The following is a 25313-nucleotide window of genomic DNA, read 5'->3' as shown; positions in this document are numbered from 1 at the left end:
GTCATGTGAATATCAGATAGAGACTAGACTCCTCTAATGGTAATCATTTCTTTACTTTGACTTTATTCTTTAAAAATTTTTTTTTAATATTTATTTTATTTATTGATTCCCTTTTGTTGCCCTTGTTGTTTTATTGTTGTAGTTATTATTGTTGTTGTTGGATAGGACAGAGAGAAATGGAGAGAGGGAGGGGAAGACAGAGAGGAGGAGAGAAAGATAGACACCTGCAGACCTGCTTCACCGCCTGTAAAGCGACTCCCCTGCAGGTGGGAAGCCGGGGTTCGAACAGGGATCCTTATGCCGGTCCTTGTGCTTTGCACCACCTGCGCTTAGCCCGCTGCACTACAGCCCAACTCCCCAGACTTTATTCTTATAGTTAATAATATTTCAGTTATCAGTAGGATGCACTAGTCATGGATAGAGGTGGTGGAAATAGACCGCTTGGTCTGAATCTTTTTTCTCTTACGGACTAACTGTATCTTCTTGTACAAGTTTCACTCTTCTGCTCTGCAGTCTTCTGATTTCTACAGTGGTAAGAATGACAGCAATAAATAAACTAATTGCAAACCCTTTCCTGAGCTAAAGTGGCCTGCACACGTACAAATCCATAAATAGTGGCTGACACATAGCCAACATTCAAATATGGCCATTATTTTAGTGTTATTTTCCTTCTTCTGTGCTTTTCCCCATTTATATCTCTTTGTGATAAGAATTATATAAAGATAAATTCCAGGGTAGATGCCTCAGTTATAAGAATTGTCCCAGAGAAATGGACTAGGCTCAAGATTTGGTAGTTTTCTATGAAATGACTTGAGGCTATTTTTCAAATTCGGTGAATTAACAGGAAACATTTTAAAAGCTGGTTGTTTGTTCTTCACTACATAGTTAATCTTCTTTAAAAGTAAACACATGGAAGGTCACATGAGACCAATACAAGGTGAGACTAAGACTACTGTCACCATCACCAAGTTGCAGATGCTATCATGATTCCATTCTGATCTCTCTGGTTAAGACCTCAGCAATGTGCCTGAGGACCTCTCCAGAGCCCTACCCACTAGAGAAATATAAAAACAGAGTGAGGTTTGAATCAACATGCTAATGTTCATGTCCAGTGGAGAAACGATTACAGAGGCCAGACCTTCCATCTTCTGCACCCCATAAAGATCTTTAATCCATACTCCCAGCAGGATAAAGAATAGGGAAGCTTCCAATAGAGGGGATGGGATATGGAACTCTGGCAGTGGGAACTGTATAGATTTGTACCCACCCCACATCCCAAAATCTTGTCAATCATTATGAAATCACTAATTTTAAAATCTAAGAAAAAAAAAAGGTATAGTTAAAAAAAGAAAGGAAAGAAATTTGGTCCATACTTCTGGGGCGGGGGATGTTATGGGAGGGTGACTGAAGGGCTCTGAACCCCAATTCCATCAAGAACTCAAGAGAGAAGAGGAGAAAGGAAAGAACATTCTGAAGTGGTGATGGGTATAGGTGTGACTTGGAAGGGAAGAGAAAGCAGGACCACATAAAAAGATGGTCAAATATATATAAACATAGGTAGTTAGAAATAATAGTCAACCCAAATCTGTGGCCTTGGGAGAACTACTTGAAGTTTCCAGTGCGGGGGATGGAGACACAGAATTCTGTTGGTGCTTACTGTGCGAAATTATAGCCCTGTTATCTCATAATTTTGTAAATAAGTAATAAATCACTAATAATTTTTTTAAATAATATTACAAAAATAAAAGTAATCATGTGTACTTTTATAAAATAGACTTTAATTTTGATAACATATTCAGAAACTGACTTACATGCATGGCACCAAATTCATATAAAATGCAGCATAGAGACAATGTCTAAAAATACAAGCATTTTATGTTTATCTCAATTCAAATAAATTATTCTTCTAAGCTTTATAATTGCTAATGAAATAGCAGCTTTTTTCAAAAGCCACAAAGACTTCGAAATGGACTTTGAATTGTTTTCTCTGGTCACACGCCATGTTTCTCACCAACACCACATGGCTAGATCCCTAAATGAACACAGCCCTTTTGTAGACCTCCAGTAGATGCTGAAGAGTGGCAACTCTGTCCAACACCTTAAATACGTCCTCTTTTATTCTCACTTTCTTTGCTGACCTGGGTCTCCCTGCCAGTGCACATGAAAGAAATCACAAAAGCTTCTCAGTCACCTCGACTCAGGCTTCTTCCGCACTGCAGCATTTGTCATTGCCAAAACAGCAGAGTTTAATTAAGTGTTGTGAGCAGCCTAGTGAGAAACACACTTTAAATTAAACCTCTGTACATGCAGCCATCGGTTCTCTCCCTCCTGAACAATCAGCAGGGTGTTAGGCATGAATTCCGTCTCTCAAGGGAAATGCGGCTCCACGCACCTCTAGCGATTCATAATGCTGCTGTTTTCCCAGAACCACATCTTATTAAAGCACATTTAATTATTTCTAACTTTTATACATCGATAGATGAAGGCGATAATTAATGTACCTACCACTAAACATTTTATTTACTCTTGATATATTAATGGTATTATCAAGAAAATATGCTACAGTTTCAGGTTTAACAAAATTACATGGCAAATTATCTTTTGATGTATCAAGCAATCGTTAATAGAATGGAATAAATTATTTTAGCCCCTCAGTCATAATGGATGGGCAAAATAATATAAGCATTTTCATTTTCAGAATGGTTTTGCAATTACACATTTCAGGAGACACTTAAATCAATGATGCAAGTGTTTGGAGTTTCAGAAACAGAAATATAAAAGAACAATTTAGAAAGATAACTTGTGAGTTTCTTCCAGGCAACTCATACTTTAGTGTAACTGTCTTTTGCATAACAAGAAAGTTTTGCAAAGTGTTGGCCAGCCTCCTAAACAAAATTGCTACTTCTAAAAATGACAAGCCTACAAACTTACTTTCATTGAAACTTTTCAGATTTCGAGTTCTGCTTAAACTTAAAAGCAGCAAGACTCCCACATTCTAAACACACTTGATTTAATGCAGCCTGATAGAAAATAATGGGGATGATTTTTCTCCACTGAGCAAGCAAACAGTCAGGTTAGATGAACACATCCATAAAATATTCTTGACTTGTTCCACTATGGGCAACTTCACACTCTGAGGGACAGTCTCCATGTAGGCATGCTCTACAGAGACGCAGGACAGATGAGAAGAGGACATATTATTCAGCAGCAGTAGGCATATTTGTTTGTTCTCCACTAGTCTGAATTTCATATCTCACTTTTCAGATCTGGCACATTTCAGTAAAGTAAATGCTGCTAAAAGCTCTCCATGGAATAGGAAATTCTTGCCTGCAACTATTGAAGACAGCTGCAGAATAAAGTATTGTCTTGCAGAGCTTCATTGAGCTATTCTCCTCCTCCTCCTTCTCCTTTTCCCTCCAGGGTTATCTCTGGGGTTCAATGCCTGCACTATGAATCCACAGCTCCTGGAGGTTATTTTCCCCATTTTGTTGCCCTTCTTCTTGTTTTTGTTTTTTTGGATAAGACAGAGAGAAATTGATAGAGGAGGGAAAGAAAGAGAGGAGAGAGAAAGATAGACACCTGAAGAGAGAGAAAGATAGACACCTGATTCACCTCTTATGAAGTGACCCCCCCTCCCTGCAGATGGGGAGTTGGGGGCCCATTGAGTCAGATGATGCTTTTCAAATCTCCAGGAAGATGTCCTTTTAGTCATTTCATTCTATACTTCTTATGAGTAGGAAAAAGAAATATGCAGGAGTTACACATGCAGAGGTGTCCACTTTGAATTAAGCTTGATTTGATAATATGTCAAGATCAAGGAATTGGTTTATATCACAGTGCTAATGATTGGCTTAATTTTAATATCATTTATCCTAGTGACCTGTTGTTGCTAACTTAAATTAGTAAGCTTGCTTGTTGTACTTCATTTTTTTTTTTTTTTGATGAGAACTTCATAGAGAATTGGTATTTGGGGGCCAGGCACCTGGTTAAGTGCACATATTATCAAGTGCAAGGACACAGGTTCAAGCCCCAGCTCATCTGTAGGGGGCCCACTTCAATAGCAGCAAAGCAGTTCTGCAAGTATCTCTCTTTCTCTCACTATCTCTGTCATCTCTCAATTTCTCTGTGTCCTATCTAATAGGAATTAAGTGTTTTAGAAATGTGTCCTGAGGTCCATACATTACAAGTATTGCATGTACACTGAAGAGTGTGCTTTACCTGAATGAGGGGGAGAGAGAGCCTAGACTACCACTCCTGTGTATCTTGCTGCCGATCAAAGAGATCCTCAGGCAAGAAGTTCTGTGATCAACTAAAATATGCCTACTATCTATCTACAAAATGGATCTGCACTACTAAATGGACCCACTCTTCATCTGCACTATTCCAGTCCTTAGGTCCATGACTGGTCAACAATTTGTTTGGCTTTGTATGTTAACTCTCTTGTCAACCACCAGGTTCCAGATGCTACCATGATGCCGACCAGACTTCCCTGGACAGACATCCCCACCAATGTGTCCTGGAGCTCTGCTTCTCCAGAGTCCTTCCCCAATAGGGAAAGAGAGAGACAGGCTAGGAGTATAGATCGACCTGCCAATGCCTATGTTCAGTGGGGAAGCAATTACAGAAGCCAGACCTTCCACTTTTGCATCCCACAATGACTGTGGGTCCATACCCCCAGAAAGTTAAAGAACAGGAAAGCTATCAGGGGAGGGGATAGGATACAGAGATCTGGTAGTGAGAATTGTGAGAAGCTGTACCCCTCTTATCCTATGGTTTTTGTCAATGTTTCCTTTTTATAAATAAAAAATTTAAAAAAAAAAGTTCTGTGAACAGCCCATTGAACTATTTCCCCATCCAGACTTCCAATTTCAACATTTCTCCTCCTGACTCTGCTTTTACAGTAACTGAGAATAGCAGTGGAAAAACAAAAACAAACAAACAAACAAACAAACAAACAAACCCAACAGACTAAAGCACAGGACATTTGGCTGGGACATCCACAATTAAAGCAGCTATTTATAGTCAGGAGGCATTCATAGTACCTATAGGTCAATTTGTTCAGTAGGTGGTGCCTCAGCTTAAAAATATTTCCATCTGACATTTCTAAATTATTTCCCTTTCTCATTTAACTAAACAAATGGATATTTCACCCATGATAGATGGGCTTGTTTTTAATAAGCATCCTATTTAAAAATGAAAATACCTTTGGGAAGGTTCGGTGACTATTACACCACTTAAATGAGTAGATTTAATTAGACCCCTTTTTCCTCCCTCCCAGCTGGTCTATGCCCCACTGACAGAAGAAACAGACAGGCTGGGTGGTGGTGGTGAAAGGCATAATCATCAGTTATAATGCATAAAAATGGCTCAGCAAGTAAATTATGGAGGTGAGGGAAGTAGTGGTTTCCTAGCATAGAGCTAAGAGGTCAGTATTTTTAATAAATTTAAAACATGCATATGATGAAAAATCATTTATTTATTTATTATTGGAGAGTGACGGAGAGAAAGTGAGAGAGGAGGAGGAGGAGATAGGGAGAGAGGCAGAGAGACACGTGAAGCCCTGCTTCACCACTCGTGAAGATTATCCCCTGCAGGTGGGGATGAGGGGCTTGAACCCGAGTCCTTGCACAATGTAATGTGTGTGCTCAACCAGGTGAACCACTGCCTGGCCTTCTTATAATGAAAAATCATGTATAGACACTTTTCATTATACTCCTTCTGTGTAACGCTACCCCGAACCACACTCAGCTGTCCTGACTTCGCCTGCTTTCCTGCTCTCTACAGGAACCCGCCATTAAGTTCTTGCTCAAGGATGCTGCCTGTCTCTTTATTTCATGCAGGTTGGGGCTGGGGGGGGGGATATCCTATCCTCAGAGAGATCTCGGACTGTGCTATATCCAACAGCTCTTGCTTTTCCTCGTTCATCTCTACCATATTTGTCATTCATTGGTCTCATTGTACTGTTGTGTTGGCGTGAGTATATACTCAGACCTATTCATACATCTTAGTGCTGTGCTAAGGAATGAGCTCAGGGTCTTCAATTTGCAGGGGATCACAGGGCTACCTTACAGTTTGGGTCTTACATTCGTTTGGTTCTATTGACTCATTGGTAGTGAAGCAGGGATGTCTCAGCATTGTGTCCACACCATGTCCGGGATGCTCCCATGTGGTGTCTGGGCTTGAACCCAGAGTGCTCCTATGGTCAGTCATGCACTCTGCTAAGTGAGCTATTTCCAGTCTTTTTTTGTATTTTCTTTTTTTAACCAGACCACAGTGAAACTCAGGTTTATGCTGGTACAAGGGATTGAACCTGGGAATTCAGGGAGAGCCTCAGTTATGAAAGTCTTTTTCATAACCATTACGCTTTCTTCCCCACTCTGTGTTATTTTTTCCCTAGTTATATACAAATTCCTAAGTATCATGGCATTTTTTTTGTTCACTATTGATTTCTCATTGTAGAAGATAGCCGGAAACACAGTAGTTGCTCAGTGTACTTGTTGAACTCGCAAGTGAGTGAATGATTTAATACTGACCAGGAGATAGGGCAAATGAGTTAAGAAATAATATGTCAAGTTGTTATGAGAAATACTGTGGGTATATTCACTTTCAGTAGATCTTATTTTAGTGAAATCATTTAACTGTCTAAACATAATTACACCATTTACATTATTTTCTCTGAATGCCTAGAGAAGAAGCTCTGGTCTCAAAAATTTGCGTCTGGGAAGTACTCTCAGAATCTCATATGAAAATAATCTACGAGAAACCTAATTACAGATACATGCACATATTTTAAAAAGCCTTTCAGATTAAGTGTTTTATATTTGAACTACTAGGCTTAAAAGCTGAATCTTAAATGTACCACAGAACTTGGGCTTCCTGTTGGGAATATGCCAAGTACCCTTTGACCCACCAATGAGAATGAGTGCTTTGAAATTAAATGGTATTTGGAAATTGATCTGGTAGTAGGTAATAATCTTCTAAATCTAACTTGTGATTTATTCTGTTTTTATTTATTCTAATTTTAAAAATGTAACACATACTCTCAGAAACATGACATCTACAATTGTTTAAAGCTAAGCCTGACAACTGAAGAATTTCTAGTTTCCTCCCTCAGACATTCATGTATCTTACATATCATCAGTACAAATTCTATGGCAAGTTTTACATTTCAGAATTTACCAAGTGTTAAAGGTGCCTAAATTATAAACTTTATAATCACATCCACAAACCCAGATACAATATAAATTCAGTGATAATAATATTAGGTTATAATTTTCTGTGGCAAAAGTGCTCAGTGATAAATATGTCAAAAATGAAAGACTCTGAAAATCCAAATACAACTACTGAAAATGACTATTGGTATTATTTCTGTCTTTTCTACAAGTCCTTTTGGTTTACCTTTAAAAATCAGTCTGAAAATGGCTGTAGGTTTTTAATATTTTTGTGCTTTGTTAGTACTTGCCTACTTGTTTTCTAAATTAATCTTATTTTTTATTTTATGGAAAGCTGGTTTATGACAAGTCATAGCCATCAAAATATGGGTTTAAAAACACCAACTTGTCTTCTTATGCAGGACCATGTGAATCTTAAACAGAATGTGCTAGCAGTTCCTGAGGAGAGATAGGTAGGGCAATGTCTTCCACTTAGATTCTCTCCTTCTCCTCCTCCTTCTTCCTTTCCTCTCCTACTCCTCCTCAAAGTTTAAGCATAAAAGGTTGGAATATTACATATTCCAATGGAAAAACAGAATTACAGTATCTATCTCTGTGTTATCAAACAAGCCATTTGAATAATGAAAATTTTTATTCCATTGTGTTAAAAAAACACTTTGTTGTGTTTTGTCTAAATAAAATAATATTTGCTTTTCCCCCCATTCTAAATTTATTAACTTTTGAAATACCATGGCTGTGATTAAGTTTGATTATCTGAAGAAAGACAATTTAGCCTTTTTTTGAGTTTGTGTGTGTGTGTGAGTGATAGTTCCTCCTCCTCCTCCTTCTCCTCTTCCTCCTTCTCCTCTTCCTTCTTCTACCAGAACACTACTCAACTCTGGGTCATGGTGGTGTTGGGGACTGAACCTGGAACTGGGGAGCCTCAAGTCTGAAAGTCTTTTTGCATTACTATTATACTATCCTCCCCATCCTCCCACTTAGATCCTTTTAAAAAATTAATAACTTTATTTATTTAATTTAATAATGATAAGACAGAGATAATTTGAGAACTGGGAGAGAGAGAGGAAGAGAGAGAGGGAGAGAGAGAGAGACCAACAGCACTGCTTCACTGTTTGTGGTTCCCCCCTGAAAGTGGGGACCAAGGACCTGAACCTGGGTCCTTGTGCACTCCAATGTGTGCCCTTAACCAGATGTGCCACCTCCTGCCTCCCACCCCACTTAGATTCTTAAAAGAGGCCCCCCTAACACTTCCTCTCCACTATTCCAACCTGTGGGTCCATGATTGTTCAACAATTTGTTTGGCTTTGTATGTTAACTCTCTTTTCAGCCACCAGGTTCCAGATGCCATCAGGATTTCGGCCAGGCTTCCCTGGACTAAAGACCCCACCAATGTGTCCTGGAGCTCTGCTTCCCCAGAGACCCACCCTACTAGGGAAAGATAGAGTCAGACTGGGAGTATGGATCGGCCAGTCAACATCCATGTTCAGCGGGGAAGCAATTACAGAAGCCAGACCTTCCACCCTCTGCAACCCACAATGACCCTTGGGTCCATGCTCCCAGAGGAATAGAGAATGGGAAAGCTATCAGGAGAGGGGATGGGATATAGAGATTGGGTGGTGGGAATTGTGTGGAGTTGTACCCCTCCTACCCTATGGTTTTATTAATTTATCCTTTCTTAAATAAAAAATAAATTAAAAAAAAAGATTCTTACGTCTTTCCATTGTCAAAGAAAGTGATGGCTGAATGAAACAACTCAAACTCATACATGTCTAATATGTCTATCTCAAAAGTCAAACAGAAATGTATTATGTTTGTAGGCCGTAACCTACTCTAACTGCTCAGAGATGCAACCAGGCTTGAATTGATGGGATACTGCTATATAAAAATCACTGTCAGAGTCACATATTTGACAGCAAGGAGCATGCTCTCAGCAGCAACTTGCTGACTAGATTTAGGGATAGGCAAATCTTGTCATTAAAATATGTTTTAAAAAGTAGAGCATCTATTTTAACTGCTATAGTTATAATTAGCTATAATATACCCAAGAAATATAATTTTTGTAGGAACTACCATACACACACACACACATACACACACACACACACACAGACACACACACACGCATACACACACACACACAAAAAAAAAAACCCCTCAACAATTCTATTACATCAAAGGGAGGCTAAATTGTCTTTCTTTAGATAATCAAACTTAATCACAGTCATGATATTTCAAAAGTTAATAAATTTAGACTGGGGGGGGAAGCAAATATTATTTTATTTAGACAAAAACACAACCAAGCAATTTTTAACACAGTCAGTGGAATAAAAATTTTCACTATTCAAATGACTTGTTTGATAACACAGAGATAGATGTTATAATTCTGTTTTTTTCATTTGAATAGGTAGTATTCCAATATTTTATGCTTAAGCCTTGAATTTAAATGCAATACAAGCTGATTACATGAGATATAAATTATTATACTAAGAAAGAAGTTTGTAACAATGTAGGCCTACCTCAGGGAAAAAAATGAGAGTCATTAATAAATGATCTAAACTTACACCAGAAGAAACTATAAAAAGAAGAAAAAGAAAATAGAAAAAAGGAAATAACAGAAATTAGAACAAAGTTACAAAAATAGATCACAAATATAATTCAAAAGATCATCAAGAGTCAGTTCTGAGGAAAGACTAACCACAGAGATTAACTCTAGTCAGATTTACAAAGAAGGGAGAAAAAGTCATCTGGAAGAAGCAGAGCCAGAGAGAAGTTACAACCGATACCAAGAAAACCATAAGACTATGGGCAATTATATGACCTGTTCAACAGTCTAGAGGAAATGCTTAAATTTGTGGAAAAACACAACATCCTGAGTTTGATTCAGTAAGAAATACAGAAAATGGTGAGTCTACACTAAAGGTAAGGAAGATCAAGTGGTGATAAAGCTTTTCTAGACACTCAGACATGAAGTCATACCAGATGGCTTCATGGGCAAATACTATCATTCAAGACGAATGCCTATCAACCTTAAACTGTTTCATAAAATTGGAGAAGAAACTCTTCCAAGTTCGATTGGCTTCCTCCCACTGAAAGAAGCTTCAGTGTTCTGATCTCTTTGTCTTTCTCTCTGCCTCTTTGGTCTCTATCTAAAATAGAAAAGATATTCTATACAGTTCCTCTTCTGTATATCTACTCAACACAAAAATTGATTCAAAGAGAGATATGCACTCCTCATTTATTGCATCACAATATAGCCAAGAGTAAAAAAAAAAAATTAAGTGCCCATTGACAAATGGATAAAGAAGATACAGTTTGACAAATGGATAAAGAAGATGTAGTCTGTCTTCTTTACCCCTTTGTTAATGAAATACAGCTCATAAATGAGAACAGGTAGAATTCTGCTACTTGAAACACCGTGGATTGACCTAAAGCTGTGGAAATCAGAGAAAAAGGGGAGATTGTATGACGAGATTTAGACTTTTAGTGATCAAATGAATGTAGCATATTCACAAGGAGATTTTAATTTTTTTGAAATAGTTGTTTTCTAAGAGAGCTTCATTTGGGAAGGGGAGTCAGAGCTCCACTCTCAACAACTGCTACACCTCAGGCAAACTAACGCTACTTTCACCTGCTGAGTAATTTCTTTAATCACTGTGGTGACTTTTACTTTTTAAAACTAATTTACAAGTAGAACTTACATAATATTATAATTCAATGCTATTTTAAAAACTTTTATTATTATCAAAGTGCCACCTATACAAAAAAAATTGCAAAACACTCATCAAAAGAAAAAAAAATCAACATCTGTTTCAGTTATTTTAACCTTTAAAAAAATCACAGAAAATCTGACTGGTTTAAACATTCAGCATTTATTTATTCATATCTGTTTTGGATGATTCAGCCCAATGGCTTCTCTGCTTTTGTCAGATGGTCTTTGCATGTTACTAGTCATCTCAAGTTTTGATCAGAGACAAACATCCCAAGATGGCTGCGTGGGCGAGTCTTGTGTTTAACTGGGACTATTAGACACAATGCCCAAGAAAATCTCTTCTGTGGAGATTTTCTAGCTGGGCAGCACAGGTTTTGTAGAAAGTAGCAAGAGTGTTTCAAGACTACAGGTATGACAAATTCTGAGGTCCTTTGAGGCTTACAATTAAAAAAGTCAATAAAAGTCACTCCTATCTCATCCTATTGGTCAAAGCTATTTCTTTTTTAGTTGTTTTAAATTATCTTTATTTATTGGGTAGAGATAGCCAGAAATTGAGAGGGGACAGAGAGGTAGGGAGAGAGACAGAGACACCTAAAATACTGCTTCACCACTTATGAAGCTTTCCCTCTGCAGGTGGGGACGGGGGCTCAAACCTGGTAATATGTGCTCTCAATCAGGTGCACCACCGCCTGACCCCCAGTCAAAGTTATCTCAAAGGCTAATCCAGATTCAGACATTGAGAAATAGACTCTCTTCTTATTGAGAGGTAGTGAAAACAAAAGAAAACAGCAGTCACATAACTGTTCCCAATTTACCTTTTATCTTATTACAGCATGTTTATTCTTATTTTGCAAATTTTAAGTTCATATTAAAATTTAAAAATGGTGCATGGAATACTAACATTTCTTTACTTGTTTAAGGACTCCATGGAGTATATTTTAAGAAACACTGATTTAAGAAACATGTTCATCAGAGTAATCCTAAAATACATAAGTAACAAATTAGGAGTTATAATAAACACATTTTGAATGATATATGCCATGTTATTCAAAAGATTTCCTAGATAATTGAATTTACTACTAGTATTATTAAAATCAGGTACACAAATTTAAATGTACTTTGCCTTCTTGTAAAAAGCTAAGGTGAAAGACAGAATTTTGAGTTTAAGAATATGAGATTTTGGGAAATGTCTAAATAAATTTTCTGGTTTTCAGACTAGTCTATTAATGTTTAAGTATCCCTAATTAAGTATTATTTGAAGATAAACACTAAATACATATTTGTAAGTTCTTGTTGTAAATAAAAAACTGAAATTAGCTTCAGTTTTTTTGTGAAAAATTAATTTCCTATTATGTGGGTCACTTGAAGAAAATGGGGCTTAATTTTGTTTATTTTATTATTGATTTGTATTATTTGCTGACAAAATCATTATTACTTATGGATGATAAGAAGATAAAATTATGAGTTAGGAGAAAAAAAATACCAGATAAGGGGAAAAAAAACAAAAATGAAAGCCCAAGTTTAAGCAGATGTTGTAATTCACAAATCCTCCCAAAGAGCTAGGAATCCATGCATTCCCAGTTTAAGCCATGTCTGTGGCATGCCATATGGACTGTGATAGTCATGTCCAGAAACACAAATTAGAGAATGGGGCGGGTGGAGAAGCTGTACATCGAAAACCTTATAACTTTAGCTATTTTCTCTCCCTCTGGACTTTGTGAGCATTATTTTATCTTGTTAATTATCCCAGTGTTTGGGTCTATGCTTAAATGGCAAAGAGTGCCATTTTAAGTGCCTATTTAAGAAATTCCATTGTAATAAAGAATCACCAAAAATGTCTATGTTGCCACTCTGATTATTTTTATAAATTAAAACAATGTGCCAGCCTCCCTCGAAGCTTGCCGGTGGTCTCCAGTTTTGCTTTATTTACATGTTGCATATTACACTGATTTTTTCAAGAGAAACGTTATTTTCTATGAAATAAACAATGTTTGTATCTGTGGACAAAAAAGATAGGGCTTCTTGGGCACACCCACGTTTGAGCGCAGCCTCAAAGAGGTCCTTATATCTGCTTCAGCTTGGACACAGCAGTCAAGTCTGGGGGAGATTTGGGGTTAACCAACCCACATCACCGTTTACATGAGCCTTAAACAAACATGCAGAAGCATTTTTCTTTCAGGAGACTGACATTTTTCTTTACGTTCCGTCAGTTATATCTGAACGATCAGACAGTCACCACACGCTGTACACCCACCAGGATTATTATCTAGACCAAAGGTCCAAAGCTCACTGTAGCAGGCATGTAATTCTTTACAATGTATGCTACGTTAACTGTGTTGGGTTATCTATTCAACAGTTGACTGAGCTGGGCTCTCAAGCTTTTCTCAACAACCATCTAAGAAGCAATGACAATTGTACTACTTCATAACAGCTGCATGGGACTCTGACACACACTTCACAGCAAGCAGTCATCTATATAAACCAATTTCAGGAGCAAAATTGCATGGTGCCTCCACTCTGTTATAAACACAGTGATCTCCACTCAAACCTGATAAATGCACTAAATTTCTCTGGAACTTAAAAGAATAAGTTCTTTGCATCTGAGATATATTTTTCTCCTATAAATTAATCCCTCTTCTTTTGCACAGGGGCCATGCTAATCTTCTCTATATCGTTTCAATTAAAAAATACGGAATGCTTCATGAATTTGTGTGTCATCCTTGAAGCCCTCTTCTTTCATCCTGGCCATTAATTTATAATTTTACAAAGAACTAGACAATTTAAATGTAAAACAATGAAACTTTAGTATTAATATTTTGGTTTTTCACCTAAATATTCTTATATTAAAAAATTTTTATTTATTTATTATTGGATAGAGATAGAAATTGAGAGTGGATAGGGAGATAAAGATGGCATGTAAATATCTTCTCCCATTCTGTGAAGAGTCTCTTTGTTTGGGTATTGGTTTCTTTTGCTGTGAAGAAGCTTTTTAATTTGATGTAGTCCCATAGGCTTATACTTGCCTTAGTCTTCTTTGTAATTGGATTCATTTCATTGAAGATGTCTTTAAAATTTTTGCAGAAAAGAATTCTGCCAATATATTCCTCTAAGTATCTGATAGTTTCTGGTCTAACATCCAAGTCCTTGATCAATTTATACTTTACTTTTGTGTTTGGTGAAATATAGTGGTTTCATTTTCAGTTTCATTTTCTGCATGATTTAACCCATTTTTTCCCAACACCATTTGTAGAAGAGATTCTGTTTTCCCTATTTAATAGTCTGGGCACCTTTGTCAAAGATTAGATGTTTATAGGTATGGGCACTTACTTCTGGGCTCTCAATTTTGTTCCACTGGTCAGTGTGTCTATTCATGTTCCAGTATCAAGCAGTTTTGATGACAATGGCTCTATAATACAATTTGAGATCTGGGAGTGTGATGCCTCAAGTTCTGTTCTGTTCTTCTCAAGATTGTTTTGGTGACTGTAAGTCTTTTCTGGTTCCAGATGAACATTTGTAGCTTTTGTTCTATTCTTGTAGAAAATGTGGTTGGTATCTTGATGGGGATAGCATTAAATTTGTATATGGCTCTCTGGGTAGTATATTCATTTTGATGATGTTAATTCTTCCACCCCATGAATATGAAATGTCTTTCCACTTCTTTGTGTTTTTTTCTATTTCCTTGAGTAATTTTCAGTATACAAGTCTTTCACTTCTTTGGTTAGGTTTATTCCTAGATATTTATTTTATTTATTTATTTATTTATTTATTGCTGTTGTAAAAGGAGTTGATTTCTGGATTTCAACTCATTCTTTTTTTTAAAATTTTTTATTTAAGAAAGGATTAATGAACAAAAACATAAGGTAGGAGGGGTACAACTCCACACAATTCCCACCACCCAATCTCCATAACCCACCCCCTCCCATGGTAGCTTTCCTTTTCTCTAGCCTTCTGGGAGCATGGACCCAGGGTCATTGAGGGTTGCAGAAGGTAGAAGGTCTGGCTTCTGTAATTGCTTCCCCGCTGAACATGGGCGTTGACTGGTCGGTCCATACTCCCAGTCTGCCTCTCTCTTTCCCTAGTAAGGTGTGTCTCTGGGAAGCTGAGCTTCAGGACACATTGGTGGGGTCTTCAATCCAGAGAAACCTGGCCAGCATCCTGGTGGCATCTAGAACCTGGTGATTGAAAAGAGAGCTAACATACGAAGCCAAACAATTTCTTGAGCAATCATGGATCCCAAGCTTGGAATAGTGGAAAGGAAGTGTTAGGGAGGTACTCACTGCAAACTCTAGTGTACTTCTGCTTTCAGGTATATATTTTGCAGTAGTTTATGGATATGTGTGCACATAAGCTCTCTCTCACAGAAACTGGTGTATATCTAGGTTATGGGACTTTGTTAGAAAGTGAACTAACTGAGATGAAATTAGAGTGTACTATAAAAGGAAAGGTCTCACCCGAGTAATGAAGCTGAAGGGTTGTCATTCCACACGTGAAGTCGCTGGACACAGTCTGAGGTGAAGCATGTTGAGGTGGCAATCGTTGCGTTGGTTAGGTTGTGATCGGCGGATGCAATATTATTTGGTTTGGATTGGGAGATGCATACGGGAAAGTGGGCCCTATCCAAGGGTTCCAGGACTGGGGGAAGTAGGGGCTTTATAGTGGAGATGTGAGGTTCCTGCTGTCTTAGGGTTCAAAAAGACAACTGATAGTTAATGTTATCATCACATTATTTGTTAATTGGGTTAACTTTGAAAAGTCCTTTTGTTGTGGTTTGCTGTACGGTATCCAGTATCTTGTATATAGCTGTGCTATTGGATGCTTCTAATCTACTTGGTCTAGGCTTTTGAGAGAGTCCACATATCAAATACACAGCCTATATATTAAAAGGATTCAGTTTGTGTTTTGAGAAACTTTGAGACATACAATTGATTTTCCCCCTCTCATATTAATTAACTACTGATTTATATGTCTACATTTTGCTAGGAGTGTACATAAACACCATTCCCACCACCAAAGGACTGTGACCCATCCCTCCCGCCCACTCCCACCCCCCCACTTCCCCAGGAAGCTGCATGTCTACCCCTCACCACTGGGATTTTACTTTGGTGTCCTACTTACGATTTGATCAGGTCCTGCTTTTAGTTTCCCTTACAGATCTTCTTAATCAACTTGTGTTGATGAGTGGGATCATCCCATACTCATCTTTATCTTTCTGACTTAGTTCACTTAACAGAATTCCTTCTAGCTCTGTCCAAGATGGGTCAGAGAAGGTGGGTTCATTGTTTTTGATAGCTGCATAGTATTCCATTGTGTATATATACCACAGCTTTCTCAGCCACTCATCTGTTGTTGGGCACCTGGGTTGCTTCCAGGTTTTAGCTATTATGAATTGTGCTGCTATGAACATAGGAGTACACACCTCTTTTTGGTTGGGTGTTATGGAGTCCTTGGGGTATAACTCCAGGAGAGGAATTACTGGATCATATGGAAGGTCCATGTCTAGCCTCATCTCATTCTAACTTAGTGTTTGCATAGAGGAATGCCACTGACTTTTGAATGTTAATTTTGTAGCCCAACACCTTACTGTATTGCCTGATGATTTCCAAAGCTTCTTGCTGGATTCTTTTGGTTTTATTTATTCCTTTTACTTTCTTCTCCTCCTTTTTTCTTTACTTTTTGTCTGTTATTGAGGTGGGTGGGAAACATAGGGAGAGTGAAAGAGAAATGCTGGTGGCCTGCTTGTGAAAAGCTCCTTCTCCACAGGTGGGGCTGGAAGTTGGATGCCAAGTCCTAGAACATAGTAGCATACACCCTCAATGGGGTACTCCACTGTCTGACCCTAATGACAATTTCTACTGCTGTTCAGAATCTTATTCGTTAGATGTAATCACATTTGTTTTTTGTTGGTTTTGTTTCAACTGTTGCTGGGCTAAGGTTTCCAAGATATCTCTGAAGCTGAACCCTGGAGTTTTCTGCTTTTCTTCTGGGTATTTTATGATTTCTATTCTTTCTAATTATGTGATTAAAGACCATAATACAGGATTTTTAATTGTTCATGATGAAGTGTAATGATCCTGTTTTGTTCTTTTGCATGTAGTTGTCCAGATTTCTCAATGCTATATGCTGAAAAGACTCTCCTTTCCCCATTTTATGATCCTGTCTTTGTCAAAAATTAATACACTCCCAATATGAGCAAAGTTTATTTCAGAGCTCTTATCTGTGTTCCACTGATCTGTGAATCCTCCTTATTCCAGTCTCACATCCTATGGGTATGAAATCCCATAGTACTATGTGATGTCAGGCAGCATGATAGCTAGGTTCTCTCTCTCTCTCTCTCTCTCTCTCTCTCTCTCTCTCAATTTCTTTATTGGGGAATTAATGTTTTACATTCAACAGTAAATACAATAGTTTGTACATGCATAACATTTCTCAGTTTTCCATATAACAAAACTAACCCCACTAGGTCCTCTGTTATCCTTCTTGGACCTGTATTCTTCCCCACCCCCATCCCAGAGTCTTTAACTTTGGTGCAATACACCAGCTCCAGTTCAGGTTTGGCTTTGTGTTTTCCCTTCTGTTCTTATTTTTCAACTTCTGTCTCTGAGTGAGAACATCCCATATTCATCCTTCTGTTTCTGACTTATCTCACTTAACATGATTCCTTCAAGCTTCATCCAAGATGGCCTGAAAAAGGTGAATTTGCCATTTTAAATAGCTGATTAATATTCCATTGTGTACATATACCACAACTTGCTCAGCCACTCTTCTGTTGTTGGACACCTGGTTTGCTTCCAGGTTTTGGCTATTACAAATTGTTCTTCTATGATCATAGGTGTACACAAATCATTTGGATGATATATTTGGTTCCTTAAGATATATTCCCAGGAGAGTAATTGTAGAATCATAGGATAGGCCGACTTCTAGCCTTCTGAGAGTTCTCCAGACTGCCCTCCACAGAGGTTGGGCCAATTTACATTCCCATCAGCAGTGCAGGAGGGTTCCTTTGACCCCACAACCTCTCCAGCATTTGTTTCTGTTACCTTTTCTGATGTATGACATTCTCACAGGAGTGAAGTTGTGTTGTGTTGTCTATGTTTTTATTTCTCTGCTAAGCAATGACTTGGGGATTTTTTTCCCACATGTTTGTTGGCCTTTCTGATCTCTTCAATTGTGAATAGTCTGGTCATATCCTCTCCCTATTTTTGGATGGGGCCATTTTTTTCTTGTTGTTGAGTTTATTGAGCTCTTTATATATTTTGGTTATTAGCCTCTTGTCTGATGTATGGCATGTAAAGATCCTCTCCCACTCTGTGGAAGTTCACTTTGTTTGGGTAGTGGTTTCTTTTGCTGTGCAGAAGCTTTTTAATTTGATGTAATCCAATAAATTTGTACTTGCCTTAGTCTTCTTTGTAATTGGATTTATTTCATTGAAGATAACTTTAATAATGTATGTGGAAAAGAGTTCTGACAATATTTTCCTCTAAGTATTTGATAGTTTCTAGTCTGACATCCAAGTCCTGGATCCAACTGGAATTTACTTTTGTGTTTGGTGAAATATAGTGGTTCAGTTTCATTGTTCTGCACATTTCAACCCAATTTTTCCAACACCATTTACTGAAGAAACTTTCCTTTCCTCATTTAATAGTCTGGGCACCTTTGTCAAATATTACATGTCCATAGGTGTGGGGGCTTACTTTTGGGATCTCAATTCTATTTCACTGGTCAGTGTATATATGCATGATCCAGTACCAAGCAATTTTGATTACAGTGGCCCTATAATCCAATTTGATATCTGGGAGTGTGATGCCTCCAGTTCTGTTCTGTTCTTCTCAAGATTGTTTTGGCAACTGTAATTCTTTTCTGGTTCCTGATAAACATTTGTAGCTTTTGTTTTATTCTCCTAAAAATTAGGTGAGGATTCCATTGTTTTTTTCTAATATCTCTTAATTTCTTTTTGCGACCACTTCCTTTTTTCTCCATTTTCTCTAATTCATCCTCAATCTTGAAAATTCTGTTTTCTTCCTTACTTATTCTGTTCTCTCTCCCCTCTGTTGTTTTCTTTAGCTGAGCTATTTTGCTGCCCTCTTCTGATACTGTATTAGCTTGTTCAGCTAATTGTGCTCTTAGCTCACCTATTTCAGCTTTCAGCTCTCAATTACCTCAAGATAATTAGTGTTTTCTTTCAGTCTTATTTGTTTTTCTATTTCTTTTTTTTTACTTTTCTTTAAAAAAAATTTTTTTTAAGAAAGGATTAATTAACAAAACCATAGGGTAGGAGGTGTACAACTCCACACAATTCCCACCACCCAATCTCCATAACCCACCCCCTCCCCTGATAGCTTTCCCATTCTCTATCTCTCTTCAGGTCTGGGTTGATTCTGTTTGGTACTTTCTGGGCCTCTTGAATCTTGATATCCTTTCTGTTATTCAGGTCTGGGAAGTTTTCTTGAATCTTGATATCCTTTCTGTTATTCAGGTCTGGGAAGTTTTCTTCTATTATTTCCTCTAGAATGTTTGCTTTCCCTTCCTCTCTTTCTTCCTCTGGCAGGTCAATTATATGAATGTTACTTCTTTTGAGATCATTCCATATGTCTCTGTTGTTTTCAGTGTCTCTCAATCTCTTTTTAAGCTCTTTCACCTCTTTCTTTGTTTTCTCTAACTCATCCTCTGTCTGACTAATTCTGTTTTCTGCTTCTGTTAGTCTGCTTTACCTTGCCTCAGCTTCTTTCTTCATTATAGCTATTTCAGCTTTCAGTTCTCTAATTGCCTCAAGATAATCAGTATTTTCCTTGGGGGTCTCAACTGTTGTTTCCCTAATACTGCCATTCCTTTCCTCCAACATTGTTTTCATTTCTGTGATTAATAAGTTTATTATTGCTTGCATACTTTTCTTATCTATGGTTACTTCTGGCTGATTTGTAGTTTCTTCTGGGCTCTTGTCTTCATTCATTGGAGTAGCAGTTTTATTTGTTTTTGATCTACGCATTTTTTTGATTTATGTGTTTCTTTTTTTTTTATACACTGTTGTTCTTCAGTTGTTGTGTCTTGAGTACAAGCAACACTGTACTAAATACCTTTATGACAATTGCACTCACCAACCTCAGGAATTATAATAGCAACTGAAGTAAGTATTGAAGTAGTTTAATCGATACCAGTTAGCCAAACAATTTCTCCAGTCCATGAAAAAATAGTAACCAAATCCCAGTGAAGAAAGAAAGGATAGCAAGAATAGGCAGTTATGCAAATCTACTATCCAGTGTATATTCTAGGGGTAACAAGAGGGGAAAGGGAACTAGAGCAGAGATACACACATAGAGAGTCCACTCTGAGTCAGATTTCTTCCCCAAAATAATTCACAAATTCAGAAAGGCAAAGAAGAAGGAAGAAGTGTATGACAAGATTAAAAAAAAAGAGAGAGAGAGAGAGAGACAAGAGAGAAAAGGGAGAAGATAAGAAAAAGAGTTGTAATTAAAGAGCAGTGAAAGGAAATTCCCAAATGTGTATCAGTGAATTCAAAAAAGCACCCTGTTTGGTGGTGTGGGGGATCCTACTAGGAGCTGGTCCCCAGGGACTGCTTATGGGGTGGGGGGCGGGAAGGAGGTATGCTTGAAAATTAAAAGGAAGAAATAAAAAAATTTTTCCCCTTTTTTCCCTACTCTAATTCTTAACCCAAATTAAGTTGTAGTCACCTCCTTGGTGTTACCGCTACGACCCCTTATTGGCTGGCCTGCTAAAGGCAGAAAATCCTACTGTTTCCAGGAGATGTGTTCGGAGCTCAGCGGCTAGCAGCTTCTCAGTCCGCCATCTTCGGGGAAACCCCCCCCTCCAGACTTTTTTAAAGGATTTCTTGAAAATGAAAACTAGCTCTAAGTCCTTTGATCCAATGAGAGCTATACTCAAGAAGTCTTCGGATCCGCCCTCAGGGTCGCGGTGGTCCCCGGAGACTCCCAAGAGAAAGCCCCGAAGCTACAGTGTTCCCTGCCGGTCCTCTGCCAGCTGCCCAGCAGCCCTCAGTGTATTTCATATAGTATACTGAGGTGTGTTAATGATAACCTGCAAGTGACTGACTTTACCTCATGATAAAAGGTGATTCTTTATACCTTCAAAATTTATTTTGACATGGTCATGATTCATTTTTTTTTTCCTCTAAGATTATTTCTGGGGTTCAGGAATCCACTGCTCCTGGAAGCTATTTTTCCCCCTTTTAGCCCTTGTTGTTGTTATTATTGCTGTTGTTATATGATAGGACAGAGAGAAGAGGGAAATAGAGAGAGGAGGGAAAGACAGAGAGGGAGAGAGAAAAATAGACACCTGAGACCTGTTTCACTGCTCATGAAGCGACTCCCCCCCCTGCTTTGCACCATGTGCATGTAACCCACTGCGCTACCACTCAACGCTAGTCATTATTCACTCTTTTTAAAAAATATTTATTTGTTTATTTCCTTTTGTTGCCCTTGCTGTTTTACTGTTGTAGTTATTATAGTTGTTATTATTGATGTCATTGTTGGATAGGACAGAGAGAAATAGAGAGAAGAGGGGAAGACAGAGAGAGGGAGAGAAAGATAGACACCTGTAGACCTGCTTCATCGCTTGTGAAGCGACCCCCCTTCAGGTTAGGAGCTGGGGGCTCGAATGGGGTTCCTTATGCTGATCCTTGTACTTTGTGCCACCTGCACTTAACTCACTGCACCACCACCCAACTCCTCATGATTCATTCTTAATGAATAACTTCTACTCTTCACTGACTGCTGACTGCATCCCCACCAGAATTGAGGCATGTAGTCCATTCAGTTTGGGTAAAGTGTTACAGAAGAAGGTTGTTACTCTTCTCTTTTGGTAGACTAAGCTATGGCTATGCCTTTTGTTAGCTGTTTGACAGGAAGGAATTGACTTAACTTTCTATCTCCTCATTTCAATTGAGATAATTTCTAAGTTCACTGAAAACTAGACTGATAATGTTTCAATAATTCAAAGTAAATCAAATAATTTCCACTAAAAAAGAAATTCTCCAATTTGGATTAGAACCATATGGTTTGGATATTAGATTTATGGCCCATATATAACTCTTAATCCATTCCTCTTCTACCAATGTATGCTAATTTACATTTCAAACTAGGGTGATATTTTAAAATCCTAAGATATTGTGAAAACAGGAGTCAAGTGAACCAAAATCTTTCTAAATTGAAAAAAGATGGATAATTTAAAATGAGAAACACTTTAAAGTTTGGATGCAACCAAAGTAATATATTTTTTCTTTCTTAGAGTAATATATTCTTTCACACCAAAATCATTAGTATATGTCAAAATGCTAGGAACTTTAATTCTGACATACTACAGTATCCTCAAGCTGGATAATATTTTACCTGGTTATAGTGTCAATGGAAACATTACTTCAATATAGATTTTTAGTGACACACTGTCTTCATATTTGGGAAATAAAGGATCTTTGATGACAAGTTATTTTTTACAGAAGTAGATGATCTTTCTAGAAAGTAAAGTTTTGAAGAACAAAATATGTGAATTATACACTTGAAATTAATAACAACAGAGTCCCTCGTGCTTTTAACTCTGATGCTCATATGTTTTCCTGGAACTATCAGCCAGAATTAGTGAACAGGCTTTGTAACATACATATGGGCTCCATGTCACAGCGTGAAGAAGTAGTCGAAAGCTTTCACTAGAAATCCTTTACAAAATTGGATTTCTGTACAGTATCCAGTATCTTGTATATAGCTGTGCAATTGGATACTTCTAATCTACTTGGTCTAGGCTTTTGAGAGAGTCCGCATATCAAATACACAGCCTATATATTAAAAAGATTCAGTTTGTGTTTTGAGAAACCTTGAGACATACAATTGATTTTCCCCCTCTCATATTAATTAACTACTGATTTATATGTCTACATTTTGCTAGGAGTGTACATAAACACCATTCCCACCACCAAAGGACTGTGACCCATCCCTCCCACCCACTCCCACCCCCCACTGGCCCAGGAAGCTGCATGTCTACCCCTCACCACTGGGTTTTTACTTTGGTGCCCTACTTACAATTTGATCAGGTCCCGCTTTTAGTTTCCCTTTCAGATCTTCTTAGTCAGCTTCTGTTGATGAGTGGGATCATCCCATACTCATCTTTAAAATCTTTCTAACTTAGCTCACTTAACAGAATTCCTTCTAGCTCTGTCCAAGATGGGTCAGAGAAGGTGGGTTCATTGTTCTTGATAGCTGCATAGTATTCCATTGTGTATATATACCACAGCTTTCTAAGCCACTCATCTGTAGTTAGGCACCTGGGTTGCTTCCAGGTTTTAGCTATTATGAACTGTGCTGCTATGAACATAGGAGTACACACCTCTTTTTGGTTGGGTGTTATGGAGTCCTTGGGGTATAACCCCAGGAGAGGAATTACTGGGTCATATGGAAGGTCCATGTCTAGCCTTCTGAGAGTTTTCCAGACTGCTATCCACAGAGGCTGTACCAGTTTACACTCCCACCAGCAATGTAAAAGGGTTCCTCTGTCCCCACATCCTCTCCAGCATTTGTTGCTGCTGTCCTTTTTGCTGTATGCCATTCTTACAGGAGTGAGGTGGTATCTTAGTGTTGTCTTAATTTGCATTTCTCTGATGATCAGTGACCTAGAGCAGTTTTTCATATGTTTGTTAGCCTTTTGGATCTCCTCTGAGGTGAATGTTTTGTTCATATCCTCTGCCCATTTTTGGATGGGGTCATTTGCTTTTTTGGTGCTAAGTTTGCTGAGCTCTTTATGTATTTTGGTGACTAGTTTCTTACCATAACAAAAGGACTTTTCAAAGTTAACCCAATTAACAAATAATGTGATGATAACATTAACTATCGATTGTCTTTTTGAACCCTAAGACAGCAGGAACCTCACATCTCCACTATAGAGCCTCTACTTCCCCCAGTCCTGGAACCCTTGGATAGGGCCCACTTTCCCGTATGCATCTCCCAATCCAAACCAAATAATATTGCATCCACCGATCACAACCTAACCAATGCAACGATTGCCACCTCAACATGCTTCACCTCAGACTGTGTCCAGCGACTTCACGTGTGGAATGACAACCCTTCAGCTTCATTACTCGGGTGAGACCTTTCCTTTTATAGTACACTCTAATTTCATCTCAGGTAGTTCACTTTCTAACAAAGTCCCATAACCTAGATATACACCAGTTTCTGTGAGAGAGAGCTTATGTGCACACGTATCCATAAACTACTGCAAAATATATACCTGAAAGCAGAAGTACACTAGAGTTTGCAGTGAGTATCTCCCTAACACTTCCTCTCCACTATTCCAAGCTTGGGATCCATGATTGCTCAACAAATTGTTTGGCTTCATATGTTAACTCTCTTTTCAATCACCAGGTTCCAGATGCCACCAGGATGCTGGCTAGGCTTCCCTGGATTGAAGACCCCACCAATGTGTCCTGGAGCTCAGCTTCCCCAGAGACACACCTTACTAGGTAAAGAGAGAGGCAGACTGGGAGTATGGACCGACCAGTCAACGCCCATGTTCAGCGGGGAAGCAATTACAGAAGCCAGACCTTCTACCTTCTGCAACCCTCAATGACCCTGGGTCCATGCTCCCAGAGGGCTAGAGAATGGGAAAGCTATCATGGGAGGGGGTCGGTTATGGAGATTGGTTGGTGGGAATTGTGTGGAGTTGTACCCCTCCTACCTTATGTTTCTGTTTATTAATCCTTTCTTAAATAAAAAATTAAAAAAAAAACAAAAAAAAACAAAAAAAATTGGATTTCTTCTTCAACCAATTTTTATCTTTTTAAAAAAGTTAATGTAGACCAAGTATGCTTACCAGCCTCTGTCTTACCAATAAAACATCCCAATTAAATTTCTGATGTGCAAAGTAGAAAATGTTCATTCTGATCCTGGCAAGTATCTGCTTAAGTTCGACCTCCAAAACCCTGTGTAACTACTTTTTGAAATCTTTCCTCAGACAAGTGAGGTGGTGAAAGAAAGAAAAAGGACAGTCCATTTATTTTCACCAAGATGTATTTCAATAGCATAACATCTCATCAGCCTGTTTTTTCTGCCTCTGTGAGGTGCTCTTAGACCATTGGCAACTAGAGCTCAAATACAGTCTGCTTGAACATTGAACTTGAACATTCTCCTCTTCCCAGGTCATGAGAGTCAGCTGTCCAATGATTCTACAGTGCCAGCTGGGGTCTTTTCAGGGTAATGTCTTTAGTTCATGAGTAGAAACTCTAAGTGGGAGAAGGCAAACAGTAGGTAAATACAATACACTAATAACTGATTAAAATTTTTTCCAGGTATGTTTTGCATATGGACAATAAAGTTAGATTAGTAGGTTATCTAGAACATTACCAAAGGTAGTCATGTTTTGTATTAAATATCAGCCAGTCTAATCTGATTTGCTAGATGCCTCGGTTTTGAAGGAAT

At 38.1% G+C, this 25313-nt stretch overlaps 1 long non-coding RNA gene and 1 pseudogene across 1 annotated transcript in view; both read right to left on the bottom strand.

Annotated features, from left to right (window-relative positions):
* The window catches only part of LOC132534264 (uncharacterized), a 346152-nt gene that overhangs the window by 39283 nt on the left and 281556 nt on the right, over nucleotides 1-25313 (bottom strand). The window lies entirely within an intron of this gene.
* Nucleotides 13485-13582, bottom strand: LOC132534516 (U6 spliceosomal RNA; annotated as a pseudogene).

Source organism: Erinaceus europaeus, chromosome 18, assembly GCF_950295315.1.
Source record: "Erinaceus europaeus chromosome 18, mEriEur2.1, whole genome shotgun sequence".
Lineage (NCBI taxonomy): Eukaryota > Metazoa > Chordata > Mammalia > Eulipotyphla > Erinaceidae > Erinaceus > Erinaceus europaeus.
The sequence above is the reverse complement of the archived record's forward strand: the minus strand, read 5'-3'. Positions and strand labels throughout refer to the sequence as shown.